Source organism: Mustelus asterias, unplaced genomic scaffold (genome assembly GCF_964213995.1).
Source record: "Mustelus asterias unplaced genomic scaffold, sMusAst1.hap1.1 HAP1_SCAFFOLD_595, whole genome shotgun sequence".
NCBI lineage: Eukaryota > Metazoa > Chordata > Chondrichthyes > Carcharhiniformes > Triakidae > Mustelus > Mustelus asterias.
In genome coordinates this window covers 234,357-247,613 of record NW_027590545.1, presented here as the reverse complement: position 1 = coordinate 247,613, position 13,257 = coordinate 234,357, and the positions used below count along the sequence as shown (strand labels likewise).

Sequence of the window (13,257 nt, the reverse complement as noted above, 5' to 3'; positions counted from 1 at the left end):
TGCTCCAGGTGAGGCTCGAACTCACAACCTCGGCATAGCCCGCTGCCTGCACTGCTGTATAAGTACCGCGCGCTAACCGATTGCGCCACTGGAGCAGTGCGTTTGAATCGTTTGTGTCAGATTATTAAAGGTTACCGCAGCGTTACCTCCGTGAATAACAGTTATTCGAGGCCACATTTCAGACAGGGAAACAAATCCATCGCTGATTTTTTTTCCCGGCTCCACAGTGAGTGAGACAGGGAGAAGCAGCAGGATTTTATCCCGCAGTCTCCAATCGCCAGCAGAAAGCGGCAATTGCAGCTTCAATCAGCGGGTTACTGCCCATCCCTGGGACACAAGGTCTATTTCCGTTCAAACCTCCCCATAAACCGAACACAAGCTCAGCAAAACGCAGATATATCATGTCCGGCTCACTAAACCTTCGAGAAGCATTTACACAACACACGAGTGATTCGCAAACAAAATTCACACGAACTTTCCAAAACTTTTCAGTGATAAATTCCTCCATTTGGTTGAAAAACTGAGTGTTGTGAATCGGGAAATGAGCACCATGGGATTTGTGTTACGCAGTGACTTGTTTCCCATGGTTCGCCCTCAGGTTTGCAATTCCATTTGTGTTGTATATTGACGTGAATCTTATATCAAAATTAGGAGAAACCAAGGGCAATATTAACTCTTGGAACAAATCGTGAGGGAAATGGATCAAAATATTTGGAAGGAGGTGCAGCTGAGAATGGTGTTATTGATGATTGAGTGGAAAGCATTGGTTCGCTGGGGGTCTGGTTTTCAGTTCCATTCCCTCCTGTTGAATTCCTCCCTGTGATAAGAGACATGGATTCATTTTACCTGCACGTTCATAGGAGAAAGGGAATAACCAACACACTACAGCAGTGCTGCGGGATCAACGGAACTAAAGAGACTTGTATAGAATTGTAAACAGTGCGGTCATGCTGCAGTTCTGGAACAGGCTTTGCAGAAATAGAATTGTGGTCATTGACACAGTAGTTTAGAATACATGTAACAGCTGCTGCTGCAGTCTCTGTGGCGCAATTGGTCAGCGCGTTCGACTGTTAACCGTAGAGGTTGGTGGTTCGATACCACCCAGAAGCGGAATGTTGCTATTTTCTCACCATCAGCATTCACAGGCAAACAGTTGCGTGTTGGCAATGAGTTTGTGGGCGTCAATAAAAATAGTTCTCAATTGTGACCGGCTGTACTGTTATCTGGTGTTACCAACATTATTCAATGACGATTGACTTTACACATATTACATACAACATTATATACATGCTTCCATTATTCCATTAAACTTAAAAATTACAATCGAAACATGGACTTTTGGCTGAGCATTTGTTCCAATTCCATATCCCTGCTTCCATTCATTCTTGGATAGATCATAAATCTGTCTAACCCAGAGTGAAATATGTTCAAGGATGGAGCATCAGAACCCTCTGGCTCGAGAATTCCGAAGATTCACGAGGCTTTGAGTGAAGCCAATTCTCCTCATCGCACTCCTAAATCATCAGCGCCTTATCCTGAGATTGTGCTCCCGTGTTTTAGATTCCTGGATCAGGAAAAAATAATGCCTCAGCTTTTCAATGGTACCTATTCTTTCTCGTGAAAGCTGTTGAGATTTTCCAGCATTTTCAGTTTTTGATTCAGATTCCAGCATCATCAGATTTTGCTTTTATTCTGTCTAAAATGCGGGGATCCAAACTGCGCACACTATTCCAAATGTGGCCTCAACAAAACCCTGAATTACTGTAGCAAGATACAAACACTTCAAAACTGAACTCCGTGCTCAAGGCTGGAAGGAGAGAGTGACAGTGGATAATTCGCACTGTGTACATTCCTGCAATCAGTAACTGTAATGTAATCAGTAACTGGATCAGGAAGATGAGATATCTGTGTCTCTTTGTACAGTCATCTCTAAACTCCATCTCCTCTTAATGCCGTGTGGCATACATTCGCTTTCCCTGCTTTCCAGTTAAAGCTCGGGTTCACCAACTGTCTGTGTCTTTATCAAGCAGCTAATTGACCCTGGGAGCTGGATAGCCAGAGGGAGCTGGATGTGGGGCAGCGACAGAAACAGGAAGAGACGCGACATGACAGTGATCTTTCTGTCGATAGATCTGCCTCAGTCCTTCCCTCTCTCAGTCTAACTATCCATTTCCCTCTTCTGTTTTTGTTCCTCCTATTCTCTCCCTGTCTGGGTGGAATCAAGTTTAATTGAATTGATTCTGAAATGAGGCCGTTGTTGAACTCGGGTTGATTGTAATGGCGGAGGAGACTCAATGGGACATGTGATCTAATCCAACTCCAATGATTCTGTTCACTGCCAATACTAGTTCCGACAGCAATGACGTCTGTTGGTGTCGTTGATAGGAAGTTTAAGGCACTAAATTTAGGATAGCGACATTTGTGGAGGCGTGTGATCAAATTCTCCCAATGTCAGATTTTCACTTAAATTACTTGAAACGTTACGAACTTTGATCAAACATGTGATTATTAAAATTGAATGCAGCAGAATGTGTCATCATTCATTTTGATTAGAGAAACCGGCAGAGAGAATGTAAAGTGAGCAACTGACGGGCTTGTGGAACGAGTTTAGTTGCTCCACAAGTAAACCGGGTCTGCTTCAAGTCATCCATCGCAAAGTTTCTGTAGTGCAGTCGTTACCATGTTTGCCTCACATGCGCACAGGTCCCCGGGTCAAGACCGAGCAAAAACATTCCGAAATGGGTTAATTTCAAATGATTCAGATTTATTCTTGCTTTTCACGTAACATTGATTGAACGGTTGAGGTCTTGTGGCATTTAAAATGGGAATCACTCAGTAAAGAGATTAAAAGGGGAGGTCTGTGATAGAGAGCATAACACGATGGGTTAACTGACACAAGGAATGATGGACAAGGGCAACATTGGGTGGTTCCCAATATTTTATACTTTGCTGCTTTTATGGGTGAACTCCAGCTCTCCATTCCTCCGGCAATTTCACCGCTCAAACTGAGACTTTCTCCATCCCGCTTTGTTAATCCCACAGTTACTTCTTTCTGAATGAAAACTGCTTGCAATCAGTCGAAGTCAAATAGTTTTGTGCTTCATTCAGCGAGAAGTTTTCTTATCATTTAGCCCGATATTTTTATCCAGAAATGAGTGACATTTGTGCCAATGCAAACGGTTAATTCTGACCCATTATCAACCAGATTTTACCTAGTGTCACCATCTCCATCGTCAGCGCTTTCCATCCTATCTCTGTCCTTCACTATCTGTGTTTCTTTTTGACCTTTTGTCCATGTGACATTTCCAACTCGGAAGCAAAACTACAAACCTCACTCCACCGTTTCTGGCAGAGCGGCTTTGGACCAGGAAGTATTCCAGTTTGTTTATCAAAAACATTAAGTCTTAGTGCATCGAAGCCAGCCTGTGACCCCGAAAGCACCGAACACTAGCCACGAGACCAGCAGGATGTAATTTTCCTGATTCTCGCAGTCACGGATTACAGGAATGTGCATAGTGCCAATTAAACACAGTCACCCACTCCTTCCAGTCTGTTAAGATATGGAATTGTTCATATTTTCACACTAGCTTCCAGTGTGACCAAAGCAGAGCTGTGACAAGCTGATGTTGTTCAGAATTTTTACCACACTCAGGTTTATAACACTTCGATGCCAACATTCCTCGAACGTGGTGAGCTACAGTGAAATTTAATGCAGTTGAAGATAGCATATTGAAGATAGCTTACTCATTTTTTTCAGGAGGAACCAGCAAGGGTAAAGTAAATATGAATTGCTGTGGGTTTTTGATGGGATTGTGCATTGGGGCTGATATTTCACTCTGCTGTTCAAATTGGCAGAGGTATTGAACGACCATTTTCAGCCTGTAGCCGTGTGTTGCGGTCCGTGGTGTAATGGTGAGCACTCTGGACCCTGAATCCAGCCATCCGAGTTCAAAACTCGGCTTTAATTTGCAAATGCTGATGGTTGATTTGCTGAAGGGCATTTTGTTTAAATTTCTCACGAAGTACGAATCGAGAGGACAATTTGTCAGCACGTTCCACTGCTATTACAATGCACATTGCTGAGCCTCTGGCGCCAGGTGCCTGCAACATCAGTGTTTTTCATCTTTTCGCTGCTCTTTAACTCCTCTGTTGAAAAAAAGAAACAGTTGGTGTCACACAATAACAATTCGACTGGAGTCTGGCAATTATTGAGCAAGTGTTTACGTGCGTGTGTGTGTGTGTGTGTCTGTGTGCCTGTGTGTCTTTGTCTATGTGTGTGTGTGTGAGAGAGAAAGAGGGCGTTGGTGTGTGTGTGTTTTGGGATAAAAGTCTTCCATCAGAGTGCTGTTGATTCAATGGGTGACGGTTCACACTCTGGCCTCTCGCCTCCTAACTTTTGTTTAAATTGGGACAGATAACAGAGTGAATTACACCTCTAACTGGACACAAAGCCCACTGTCGCTTCCCCGACTCTCAGCGCTTTGTATTCTTGAGCAATCGTTCTCTGGGGCTGATGCAATGACGCCAAGAGAGTCATTCTCTGCAACAACTGCAGCTTGTACATTGCTGAGTCTCTGGCGAAAGATGCCTGCATCAGCAATGTTTTTTTTTCATCTTTCGCTGCTCTTTAAATCATCTGTTGAAAGAAATGAGCAGTTGGTATCACACAACAACAACAATTCGACTGGAGATTGGCAATTATTGAGCAAGTGTGTGTGTGTGTGTTTTGGGAGAAAGGCCGAGTGTCATAGGTCAGAGTGCTATCATTTCCATGTCGTAACGCTTCGCAGTTTGGACTCTCGCCGTCCCACCTCTTGTTTAAATTGGGACAGATGAGTGAGTGAATGGTACAAGTAGGTGGATCCCCAACAAAATATATACTGAATTCGTAACATCTTTTGAAATGATTAATCCTCTTCATGTTTCATTTCATGTCAAACAGGGTGACAGATCCTTGTATCTTATTATTTAAAACCTCAGCCCTTTGACGATGTAAACAGGTCAAGTTCAGTCAAAGAAAACTACTCCACATTGAACGAGAAAAAAAGACACTGAAGGTACTGCAAACCCCACCTCAAAACAGAAAATATTGGAAACAGCAGGTCAAACAGCGTCTGTGGTGAGGGAAACAGAATGAATGGTTCGGGTCGCTGACGTTTTATCCAAACTGGAAGAAGTTAGAGGTTTAATAGTTTACGAGCAAATACAGAGTGAGGGAGAATAGAGGGCGAGAACCCTATTTATGATCTTGTGATAGGATGTAAGGCTGGAGTGGTTGAATGACAATGAGGATGATTATTGTTCCCACTGACACAATCTTCCAGATCTTGATTTAAATCTTGCGCAAAATGAGAAGAAATTTGCACTCTGAATTAAGGACTAAACTCTTCGACTGCCCGGGAAGCAGGGATAGCTTTAATTCAGAAAGCAGTGACGGTGAGATTAGTGGGGCGGCACGGTGGGACGGTGGTTTGCACTGCTGCCTCACAGGGACCCGAGTTAGATTCCTGTTTGGGTTACTATCTGTGTGAAGTATGCACGTTCTTCCCGTGGCTGCATGGGTTTTCTCCCACAGTCGGAAAGATGTGCTGGTTAGGTGCACTGACCCGAGTGGGCGCTGGAGTGTGGCGGGTCGGTGAATTTCATCATAAATTGCAAAGTTAGCCTTACTTGTGACTAACAAAGCAAAGCAGGATAGAGAAAGACTCCGTTTGAACGGTGACACTGCCAAGACTTCACCAACGAAAGCAGCAAACACAGCGTGGGGCTCGAACCCACGACCCTGAGATTAAGAGTGTCATACTCCACCAACTGACCGCGAGGGACACATATCAGAACTGGCACTTAATATTCTAAAATGCGTGGAGACAAATATGGCTTTGCCATCTGGTGTCTCAGCTTGTTCTGATTACAATGTTTACAATTAATCAACCTACAGAATGCTTGAGGTAAGAAGGCATTCCTCTCTATCATCAATAACTTCATTTACATCTTCCACTTCTTAGCTTCACCTCCTTCCAAACATTGCAAACTCCTCCTACATCTTTCACCTGAACATTTTTGATCTAAATACTCAAAACAGGTGGGGGAAACAGCGTCACAGTATGTCCGAAGTCAAACTGTCACCCCATTTTCAGACGTTTCAATCTGGTTAAGTGAATGTCCGCAAGGATTGTCACCTTTTGAAAATGCCTGGATTCTCTGTGAGTGTGTCGTGCTCACAGCAGCATTGCAGTGTGTGCTCAGGTTCTCAAATCATATCCCATGTGAGCCAATTCCGCCATGTCACGGGAATGAAACTAACAAAATCCACGTCTTACCCATTACAAAACAAGGGCTTGTTCAGGATTTGAACCCGGGACCTCCTGCAAGCTTGGGGATTTTAACACCCAAAGTGAGAACACCCCTCGACCAACAAGCTATCGGTACAAAAGTGCATCAACTAAATATATATTCTATTGCCATCTAAAAGCGGATCAGACATCTGCACTGAAATGTGGCAACGTTGGAAAAACTCAGGAAGTCAGACAGCGTCTGTGCATAGGGAAACAAAGATAAATATTCACCCCCATGACCTTTCATTAACATTGGGAATGTTTAGAGATGTTGGGAGTTCAAAACAAATGAAATCCAGCAGGGAGGAAACATAACAACATCTGGTAGGGTGGAAGCCTGGAGAAAATGAATGAGGGAAACAGAGAATCACAGAATGATTCCACCACAGGATGAGACGATTACAACGTTACTTGCACGACTCACATGCAATGTGGGTGAAGGGGAACCAGAGGATGTACTGTGCATATATTTCAACAGAACCACAGTGATGAGGTTGGTGGGCTTGAAAATTGATCGTTACGCAAAGAAACATAGGAACTTAGGAATTGGGAGCCGATGCAGGCAAATTCAGCCCTTTGGTCCTGTTCCGCCATTCAATCAGATCATTGTTGATCTCTCTTTGATCTGAAATCTACCTCCCCACCTGTTCTCTATACCCCTTTGATGCGTTTTTCTATATCAGAAACATTTCTATCCCTTCTTGAAATCATTCAATGATTCAGGCTCCACCGTGCTATGGGGCAGCGAGTTCCACCAATTCACCGCCCTTTGCGAGAAGTAGTTCTTCCCCATCTCAGTTTTAAATCAACGGGCTCTCAAACTATACACGTGACCTCTTGTTCTTGATTGCCCCATAAGAAGAAGCTTTTGGTCTACCTTTTCTTTATCAATCCATTTAGAATTTTATATATCTCTATCTGATCCCCTCTTCATCCTTCTAAACTTTAGCATTTTGTGGGACCATTTCACCTCACTGTCAATCCCATGACCCAGAGAACTGAATCCGTGTTGTCATTGGCTGAAGGAGGCAATAATGTTCCATCCAAACATGACATTTTGAAGAGGAAACGTGTCACAAGTGAAAAAAGATCTGAGAGGAAAATAATGAGCAAAGGGACATGTGTGAAGTCAGTTTGAAAAAGACAGTTCACCGGTTTCCGTGGTAGTCCAGTGGCTTGTGTTCAGCACTCTCCCTGTGATGTCTGGTTTCAATTCCCGATTTGGAAAAGAGGACTATTTGCTCTCAGCAAACCATTAATAATGATCTGATTTACTCTCTGATCGAAAGCAGGTCTACTAGAATCAGCCGAGTGAGGTTTGCAAGTTTATATCAGAGCTGGAAATTTCACATGTGCAACAGTTCAAGAACAAACACAGAAAGAGGAGGACAGTGATAGGGTGCAAACATGAACAGACTGGGACCAGAGGGACACAAACGAATGGTCTAGTTGGGCACATGAGCGGCGCAGGCTTGGAGGGCCGAAGGGCCTGTTCCTGTGCTGTATTGTTCTTTGTTCTTTGTACTAACGATTGCGATGTTGTTGCAAGGTAAAATCTGTCTGGTCGTGAGCCAGATTTTACCGTTTATATTGACACTGAATTATGAAACGTTTTCCTCTGCATTGAAAAGCATTTGGAAATATTTCTGTCCGGTTTCGAACCGTCGGAAGCGAAAGTGATAATTGCACTGGAGTGTTTGTTATATGTTGTCATTGGCTGAACACATCACTGGTGTTGAAACAGAAGGCGCCATTTTGCAGGAGAAAGCTGTTTGTGGCGGAAGTGGCGTGAAAATTAAAGTAACAAAAGCAGCGTGGATAAATTAAATTCTAAAACACGCTGTAAGCTGCTGGCCTGGTGGTTAGAGTTTGACTCTTTCCCTGCTGTTTAGATTACTGGTCTGGAATTGAAGATTTATTGCTCTCATCCAAACTGTGAAAACTGTGAGTTATTTCCTGGATGAGGATATGGAATGTAATCTCGCCTCGTGCCCTGAAGTGCAGACCCTGAGCAAATTCACCAGGAGGTTCTCTTGTCATTTCTGGCAGGAAATTGGGAAGAGACGAGCTGAAGGTCAGTTTAAATGATGCCGGCCCTTCACTGCAGCTCATTGTGTTTCTGACGTGAGATGATTTCTGTTTGTTGCGCAGTTCAGGCTTACCTGATTCAGGGAAGGAGCAGGCTCAATCTTCCTGATGGCCTTTCCCACCTCCATTGCTTGTAATGAATTTCAGTAACATTATCATTAAATAGCATGATTGCGATGGCTTAAAATGTGGTAGTGTGGCCGAGCGGTCTAAGGCGCTGGATTAAGGCTCCAGTCTCTATGGGGGCGTGGGTTCGAATCCCACCGCTGCCAAAATGGATTTGAGTTTTGGTCCTTGCAGCTGCAGTCCAACAGCTCAGATCAAATCCCATGAGTGCGTCTGGTGTCGTTTTCGTCATGAACAACGAGCAGAGACATTACCAACTTTAAAAAGTTGCTGGGGTAACGCAGCGTGTGTGCAAGTGACTCCTTTCGAGAGTACACACAAGCTGAATTTCTGACTGCCGAGTTAAACAACCTGATGAAGGAGCAGCGCTCCGAAAGCTCGTAGTTCCAAATAAGCCTGTTTGACTTTAACCTGGTGTTGTGAGAATTCTTGCTGTACCCACCCAGTCCAAAGCCGGCATCTCCACATCATGATATAAACAACATGATTACAAACAGTGAGACTTTATTCCCGGCCCAGGAATTCAGGTGATGGACTTGAATTTTATAACTGAAGTTCAAATCCTGTCATGTATGCTTCCCATCATTCTGACCAGATATTTACAGAATTAACCTGGCTCCTGTGATAATCACCGTACTGTATAAACACGGAGATGGCCTCCGGGCAAGCAGATCCGGTTTACTGGAGAACAACAAGACTGGCTCCAGAGGCCCATCGTTTGCCCACAGCAATTGATATTACATTGCCTCTGCGTGTTCCTCCTGTCAAAATGAATAATGATACTTCCCACTTTATTAAAGTTTCGTAATAACATGTTCGAGAAAAAGTATTCATGACGTTTAAAGCAAATCAACTGAACACCTGAAATTTGTGGCATTTGGCCACTTTCCCCCACAAATGCTATTGCCCCGAATTCAATGCCTCAGAACACTCACCAACGCTTTTAGCGGAAGTGATCGCTGTCAGATATGGTGCTGCAGGGACCAGAATTAATGGAGTGGGATAGGCTCACATGTCCCATGGAGTCTCCTCCACAATTTAAGGAGATTATGACGAATCCCAGGACTCAACACCAATTTCTAACCCTATCATGATGGCCCTTCATTCCCTTCGGTTCCAAAAATATCTCTATCTGAAACTTCAATATCCTCATTTACTGAGGATCCACAGACATCTGGCGAAGCGTCATCCAGATTCGAAACTTTGGCTCTTTTCTCTCTCCATAGATGCTACCAGACCTACTGAGATGTTCCAGCATTGTCTGTTTTTGTGTCAGATTCCAGCATCCGCAGTATTTTGCTTTTGCCGCCACAATTTACATTCCGTTTGTTTTGTTTTTCTATCACAACTTTGTCAACTCTTACCCACGGCTCCCACTCTCACACCCCCCCCCCCCACCCCCCCACCCCCCCCCCCCCACCCCCCACGCCCCACCCCCGCATCTCCCACACTTAAAGTATCAATCTCGTCCTCTTTTACTGTCTTCAGCTTTGATGACTGACCATACAGACTTGAAATGTTGGCTCTATTCTCTCTCCAGAGATTCCGTCATGCCTGTTGAGATTTTCCAGCATTTTAAGTTTTTCTTTTAAGTTCCGGAATCTGCAGTAATTTGCTGTTGGCTGAAGGAGTCATTCGTGTTCCATCAAAACATGAGGTTTTTTTTCCCCCAAACCTTTCTCGAGTATTGAAAAAACGCAGCAATGTATTGGTCAGATTAAAATGTTTGCTTGTATCTTCCCTAGTGGTCTAGTGGTTAGGATTTGGCGCTTTCACCGCCGCGGCCCGGGTTCGATTCCCGGTCAGGGAATGTAGATTTTATAGCTGCCGACCAGCACATGATTGCACGCAATAATCCAAATGGGGTTTGACAAGAGCCTGATGCAGCCTCAGAAATACATCCCTGCTATTGTATTCTCGCCCTCTCGACATGAATGCTAAGCATTGCATTTGCCTTCCTAACTGCCGACTGAATCTGCATGTTAATCTTCAGTACGAGCACTCCCAAGCCCCTTTGTGTTTCTGATTTTCCCCAGTTAGAAAATAGTCTGTGCCTCCATTTCTCCTTCCAAAGTGCATAACCTCACACTTTTCCACATTGTACTCCATCTGCCACTTATTTGCCCACTCTCCTAACCTATTCAGGTCCTTCTGCAGCCCCCCTGCTTCCTCAATACTACCTGTCCCTCTGCATATCTTTGTATCATCTGCAAACTTAGCAACAGTGCCTTCAGTTCCTTCTTCCGAAACATTAATGTATATTGTGAAAAGTTGTGGTCCCAGCACCGACCCTGAAGTCACCGGCTGCCATCCTGAAAAGGACCCCTTTATCCCCACACTCTGCCTCCTGCCAATCAGCCAATCCTCTATCCATGCCAGGATATTACGCTTAACACCATGTTCTCTTAACAGATTGAACAGTCTCCTATGCGGCACATTGCCAAAGGCCTTCTGGGAATCGAAATACATCACGTCCACTGGTTCTCCTTTATCTAACTTCCTTGTCATCTCCTCAAAGAATGCTAAGAGATTTGTCAGACATTACCACCCCTTGACCAAGCCATGTTGACTCAGTCCTATTTTATCATGCACTTCCAAGTATTCTGCAACCTCATATTTCATAATTGACTCTATAATCTTGCCAATGACCGAAGTCAGGCTCACTGGCCTCTAATTTCACATTTCCTGCCTCCCTCCCTTCTTAAACAGCGGTGTTACATTCGCTACTTTCCAGTCCTCTGTGATTCCTGAAAGATCACTGCCAATGCCTCCACAATTCCCTCAGTTATCTTTTTAGAATCCTGTCGTGAAGTCCATCCAGTCCAGGTGATTTATCCACCTTTACACATTTCAGTTTCCCCAGAACCTTCTCCTTAGTGATGGCCACTGCAGTCACCTGTTCCCCCTGATTCTCCTGGAGCTCTGGCATCCCCCTGGTGTCTCCCACCGTGAGGACTGATGCAAAGTAACGACTCAGTTCATCTGCCATTTCTTTGTTTCCTATTGTTACTTCTCCAGCCTCATTGTATCGTGATCCAATGTCTATTTTTGCCTCTCTCTTATCAATTATATATTGAAAAAAACTCTTCCTATCTTCTTTTATATTAGTGGCTACCTTGCAATCATATTTCATCTCCCCCACCCCCCACCACCACCCGCCCCCCCCCCCCCCTTATTGCTTCTATAGTTGTCCTCTGCTCGCATTTTAAAAAAATCCCAATCCTCCAGCTTCCCACTAATCCTCGCCACTTTGTATTCTTTTTCTTTTGCTTTTATCTTGCCCTTGACTTCCATCGTCAGCCGTGGATGCCTCGGCCTCCCCTTGACATGTTTCCTCCTCCTTAGGATAGACTCAGTAGAGGGGACATTGAACAATGAAGGTCGGTGAATTGCCAAAGTGGGTTAGCGATCAACGCTGAAATTGAAATTACAACGAACATTTTGCTGCCTTTCTCTCTCTCCCTTTCTTTCTCTCCCACTCTCTCATTTACAGCATTAGATTAAGTCACAAGCGTCTAGACTTTCGACATTGACAGTGGAGAAATTGTCAGGAGGGAATGAATAAAGGAGAAGGAGTTATGAGAGCCGAGAGGCAGCTTGAATGCTTGTTGGATGTGCTGGGAAGTATGTGCGCGATATGAGATGTGGGGAAGAGGTGAAGAGGTTCGCGCTCTCTTGTGGCCGTGGCTGACATGATTGTGCAAGTTGAAGATTTTAAAAGTGCAGTTTCTGCCGTAAGCAGCAGGGAGCAGTAAAAGTGAGGTGGATATTGAGGAGGCAAAGAATGGGGAGAGTGAGGAAAGTGGGGATTGGAGAATGGTGCGGGTGAGCGTGCAGTGCTGGTGGAGAGTTGGTTGGTCAAAGGTGTGTGTCCATGTTTTGGTTTACTTGCGTAGATTGATGTGGTGATGGCATTGGATGTGAGAGTGAATGAAAGGGGCAGCAGAGGGAGTGAGTGTGGAGGCAGGCAGAGAGGCATCGGGTTTGTCTGTATTGAGGCGAACGGCAAAATATTTTGTTTGCTGCGATTGAAGGTGTGGAGAAAAGGATGCGTCTCGCTGTATTGGTCAGGCGGCACTGCTGTTTCTATTCACAGGTGCTATCCCACTACTGAAGAGCACAGGGGATTTGGCCTGCTCCGTTGCCGACCTGGGCCGGTTCACCCCTCCTTAGCACACCTGGTGCTCCCAGAGTCCTCTTAGAACACCATGCGGATACTGATCTTAGTGCGGACACCCGATCGGCATAGAGAACAACAGCCCAGAACTCCCGACCTCAAGCAATCCAGCAGCCTCAGCCTCCCAGCAGCGGGATTACAGGTGCGCGCCACAACACCCGGCAAACGCAATCCTTGATTCAGCCGCCTTCAGTTCAAACAGCAGCAAGAGCTCGAATGCAGACATCACTGCAAATATAATAGGCTGCTTCACTGACTCAACTGACCAGAATTTGAGGAAGCTTCAACTTTGTGTGCTCAAGTTAGTCTAATTGACCTCTTAAAATTTATTTGTGCGAATTTTTGTTTGTATTCATGGAACCTGTCTGAATATGTTCACTCAGTCCCGTCCTCAGCCCAGGTATCAGTGCCGTTGAAAGTAAGGAGCCGTTTTCTCTGTTGGAATGGCACGCAGCAGCTCGGCTGTCTGCCCCTGAAATACGCGCGTTTACTGCGCGCATCACAGCAGAGTGGAACAGAGACCTTTCCTTT

At 44.7% G+C, this 13,257-nt stretch overlaps 3 non-coding genes across 3 annotated transcripts; 2 read left to right on the top strand and 1 right to left on the bottom strand.

The window, feature by feature from the left end:
* On the bottom strand, positions 1 to 95 carry trnai-uau (transfer RNA isoleucine (anticodon UAU)). Its single transcript has 2 exons — positions 58 to 95; positions 1 to 36 (listed from the first exon to the last, which is right to left on the bottom strand). It is a non-coding gene; the product is annotated as a tRNA-Ile (tRNA).
* An 8,518-nt stretch (positions 96 to 8,613) lies between these two features.
* On the top strand, positions 8,614 to 8,695 carry trnal-aag (transfer RNA leucine (anticodon AAG)). The gene has a single exon. It is a non-coding gene; the product is annotated as a tRNA-Leu (tRNA).
* Positions 8,696 to 10,287: 1,592 nt separating this feature from the next.
* On the top strand, positions 10,288 to 10,359 carry trnae-uuc (transfer RNA glutamic acid (anticodon UUC)). Its single transcript has one exon. It is a non-coding gene; the product is annotated as a tRNA-Glu (tRNA).
* The last annotated feature ends 2,898 nt before the right edge of the window (positions 10,360 to 13,257 follow it).